At 39.3% G+C, this 5,000-nt stretch overlaps 1 long non-coding RNA gene across 1 annotated transcript in view; it reads left to right on the top strand.

Moving 5' to 3' along the window:
• The window catches only part of LOC135100103 (uncharacterized), a 13,796-nt gene that overhangs the window by 7,733 nt on the left and 1,063 nt on the right, over positions 1–5,000 (top strand). The window lies entirely within an intron of this gene.

The raw sequence follows: 5,000 nt of genomic DNA, 5'->3' as shown, positions 1-5,000 counted from the left end.
GGCAAATAGGGTACTAGGATTCATTTTTAGGAGTGTTAAAAGTAGAAGGCCGGAGGCTAATATTAAAGTTATACTTGGCGCTGGTCAGACCTCATCTAGACTACGCTGTGCAGTTTCTGAATTTTACATTACAGGAAAGATATAGGTCTATTAGAATCAGTTACAGAGGAGAATGACTAAAAGGATACAGGGGATGAGGAGTATTCCTTACGAAGCGAGAGTTGAAGCGGTTAAATTTACATTCTCTAGAGAGACGTAGGTTAAGATTGGGGACCTGATAGAGGTCTTTTAAAGTGAGTATAAGGGTTATAACAAGAGGAGATGTAAGCAAAATTCTTAGGATCAGCAACCAGGGTAGAACAAGAAATAACGGGTTCAAGCTTGAAAAATTTAGGTTTAGGAAAGGGAGATAGGAAAAAAATTGGTTCTCGGAATGAGAGTGGTAGATGAGTGGAGCAGGACTCAGTAATCATGTAGTTAGTGCTAGGACACTAGAGAGCTTTAAGAGAGAAAGATTAGACAAGTTTATGGATGGGGATGATAGGTGGAAATAGGTAGGAGTGTTTCATACAGGGACTGCCACGTGTAAGCACTGGTCGCTTCTTGCAGCTTCCCTTATTTCTTATGTTCTTATGTACTACTACTACTACTACTACTACTACTACTACTACTACTACTACTACTACTACTACTACTACTACTACTACTACTACTACTACTACTACCAAGACAATGAAAAAAATAATAATAGAAAGTGAAGGAACAGAGAGAGAGAGAGAGAGAGAGAGAGAGAGAGAGAGAGAGAGAGAGAGAGAGAGAGAGAGAGAGAGAGAGAGAGAGAGAGAGAGAGTGAGTGAGTGAGTGAGTGAGTGAGTGAGTGAGTGTCAGAAGTGCCCTATCTCTCTCTCTCTCTCTCTCTCTCTCTCTCTCTCTCTCTCTCTCTCTCTCTCTCTCTCTCTCTCTCTCTCTCTCTCTCTCTCTCTCTCTCTCTAACACCATATACCTCAGCCTTGACAGTCCTGATTGGCTAAGAGAAATCAAGTGTGAAATTGATTGGCTGATTAAAAAGTGGTGTTTTTTGTTGACCAATCACGTAAAAGTGTTGTTGTTGTTGTTGTTTGTGTGTGTGTGTTGTATCTCTCTCTCTCTCTCTCTCTCTCTCTCTCTCTCTCTCTCTCTCTCTCTCTCTCTCTCTCTCTCTCTCTCTCTCTCTCTCTCTCTCTCTCTCTCTCTCTCTCTCTCTCTCTCTCTCTCTCTCTCTCTCTCTCTCTCTCTCTCTCTCTCTCTCTAGACAAGAGATATGATCACAGACCACACATCAACATGATGGACATAGTTTATTTACCTAGTTGTGACATATGGGTGTGTGTGTATTTACCTAGTTGTATTTACCTAGTTGTATAGTACAGGGTCCGAGCCAAAGCTCAATTAGTCCTGTCTCCATACCCGAATTTGTCCAATTTCTCTTTAAACGTGTGCACACTCTTTGCCACAACCACCTCTTCTTTTAAGTTATTCCATATTTCAGCCGTTCGATGCGGAAAGCTGTATTTCTTAATATCTCCCAAACAATGACTCTTCTTTAATTTCTTCATATGTCCCCTTGTACGTCTATCTCCTTCCTCCACTTTTATAACTAGGTCATCTCTGTCTATCTTCTCCATGCCATTTACTAATTTGAACATTGTTATCAGGTCTCCTCTTTCCCTTCTTTCTTGCAGTGTTGCTAATCCAATTTCTTACAGTCTTTCCTCCTAACTTAGGTCTTGTGTGTGTGTGTGTGTGTGTGTGTGTGTGTGTGTGTGTGTGTGTGTGTGTGTGTGTGTGTGTGTGTATTTACCTAGTTGTGCTTTATGGGAAAAGAGGTATGGTTGTGCGTGGCCTCGGACCGTAGCCAGGACTTTAACCCGTGTGCCTTATGACCAGTTGGCCCCCAAAGCGTGCGGTCCCACTGTACCATGGTGTCCCAAATATCTCTTGGTGTTTTGGTCAGTTTCAGTCCATGTCCTGTTGTATCTCCTGAGTCCCACACAAATAAATCTTGTTTGTCAACTTGATCCTTACCCTTTAATTTAAAGCTCTGTATATAGCAATCAGGTCCCCTCTTTCTCTTCTCTCTTGTAATGATGGAAGCTTCAGTCTCCTTAATCTTTCTTCATTGGTTAAACCTCTCAAACATGGTACCAATGTGGTTGCAGCTTTTAGATCCTTTCTGTTTTTCTTATTTCCTTTTTATTATGAGGTGACCAAACAATTGTGGCATATTCCAGTTTTGGTTGAATCACATATTCCATCAACTTTTTTCATCATCTCTTGATCCATGTAAGCAAATGCTCCTTTCATCTTTCTTAGTAACTCATAGGTTTCCCCAACTATTTTGTTTACATGTTTTTCTGGTGATAAATTATCACTTATTGTAATTCCCAAATCTTTTTTCTTCTTTGGTTTTCTTAATGTCCACTTCTCCCATGGTGTAGGAACTTGTCATTCTTCTTTTTCTTTTTCCAAATTCCATCACCTTGCATTTCTTTGCATTGAATTCCATTTCCCATTTCTTACTCCATTTATATATCTTATTTAGATCTTTCTGTAATGTTTCACAATCCATATCGTTTTCCACTCTTTTCAATAATTTTGCATCATCTGCAAACAGACTTATATAACTGTCAACCTCATCCACCATATTGTTGACATACATCAGAAACATTACAGGGGCTAAGGCTGTCCCCCTGTGGTACCCGTAACTCTACACCATTCTGATTTTTCTCCCTTTATTAATGTTCTCATTTCTCTGTTCCTCAAGAAGTTTATAATCCAATTCAGTGTGTTGCCTTGCAAACCCCTTTTTTAAAATTTTCCATAGCAGTCTCTGATGTGGTACCTTATCAAATGCTTTTTTTAGGTCTAAATAAACACAGTCTGCCCAACCCTCTCTCTCTTGAATTATATCAATTGCTCTACTATAAAAGCTCACTAAATTCGTGACACAAAATCTTCCACTTCTGAAACCAAATTGTGTGTCAGTCAATGTATGTGTTTCTTCTAAATATTCCATCCATCTGTTTTTGACTATTCTTTCTGCAATTTTTTCCACCACACTTGTTAGGGACACTGTAATTCAATGGATCTTCTTTTATGATAAATCAGTCACAGCATGGCTTCACCAAGGAGAAGTCTTGCCTGACAAACTTGTTAAGTTTTTACAGTCAAGTGAACGAGGCAGTAGATAATGGTGATAGTTATGATATCTTATATCTGGACTTCAGTAAAGCATTTGACAAGGTACTCCATCAAAGGCTCCTGAAAAAGGTTAGGGCACACGGGATAGATGGGAAGGTGTTAGGCTGGATAGGGTCATGGCTTAGCGACAGGTGACAAACAATGGTAGGATGATTAATTTATCACAATGATTAAGTATTCAAGTATCAGTTTTCTGTCATGAACTGTAACCATTGTTTTCTTAGAAAGACTTGTTTTTGTAAGACTTTTAAAGAGCACAGCAGAAAAGAATCACCTACATTATAACAAACAACTTGAGCAAGTGTGCAGTCTTGTTTAGGCTGTCTTTTGTGTCTCACTGTGCCTAATGTGGCAAAGCATTGATCGCATATGTAGGAAAACAGCAAAGTTTCAGAGAACAAAATTCAACTAAATATGTAAAAAAAAGTATTTATTTATTTATTTTTTATTTATTATGATTTTTTCCTACTTATCAACACCTCCACAAAACAAACACACACACCAATGCTAAAACCCTTCTTACATCTCATGACAGACCGCAACTCTTATATTAACTTACTGAGACACTGGAATCAGGATGCACCTTGCACTGAGACACTGGAATCAGGATGCACCTTGCACTGAGACACTGGAATCAGATGCACCTTGCACTGAGACACTGGAATCAGGATGCACCTTGCACTGAGACACTGAAATCAGGATGCACCTTGCACTGAGACACTGGAATCAGGATGCACCTTGCACTGAGACACTGGAATCAGGATGCACCTTGCACTGAGACACTGGAATCAGGATGCACCTTGCACTGAGACACTGGAATCAGGATGCACCTTGCACTGAGACACTGAAATCAGGATGCACCTTGCACTGAGACACTGGAATCAGGATGCACCTTGCACTGAGACACTGGAATCAGGATGCACCTTGCACTGAGACACTGGAATCAGGATGCACCTTGCACTGAGACACTGGAATCAGGATGCACCTTGACTCTTCAAGAATTGTAGGCTTCACCACAACACTGTAGAAATATATACAGGATTCAAGAGGAAACAACTCTACATTCAGAGAATAATTTTCAAAATGACTGCCTTTCTAAGTTTAACAAATCATACAGCATTTTTCCTATCTTTTGTTATCTATGAATTTAGTAAATCTACAATGTGCTTTTCAATCAAATTTGAAGTCAACTTGAGGTAACACACACACACACACACACACACACACACACACACACACACACACACACACACACACACACACACACACACACACACACACACACACACACACACACACTCACACACACCATAAGTACCACTCCACTACGTGCCAGAATACTTTTCATGTTTATCTCACTGTGAAACTTTCATCTTGTAAAGAGACTATACACTTGTGGTAACAACTGTACTTTTACTTACTGGGACAGTAAAGATTTTACAGAACAGAATATCTCCAATTTAACATAAGACTCTATCTCACTCCCATTTGACAAAATAAAACCTTGTCAGTCATATTCACATAACTGATCAGTCAAACAAAACATTATCAAGATGAGTACAACCTCAATACCTTATCATATCAAACAGTGACATACTTGTCTTCTATCAATGAATTAATTCAACTGCTTGCTTTTCCCATGGAGTACTGTACCAATATTGTTTTCACAGCTAATACTACATAAGTGTGCTGCAATTCAACCACCATACTTTCTTATTTATCATTTTAATCTGCAGCTACAACATCAAAGAACAGATACC

The sequence above is a fragment of the Scylla paramamosain genome, chromosome 4, assembly GCF_035594125.1.
Source record: "Scylla paramamosain isolate STU-SP2022 chromosome 4, ASM3559412v1, whole genome shotgun sequence".
Taxonomy (NCBI): domain Eukaryota; kingdom Metazoa; phylum Arthropoda; class Malacostraca; order Decapoda; family Portunidae; genus Scylla; species Scylla paramamosain.
Note: the sequence above shows the minus strand (reverse complement) of the source record. Positions and strands in the feature narration are given on the sequence as shown.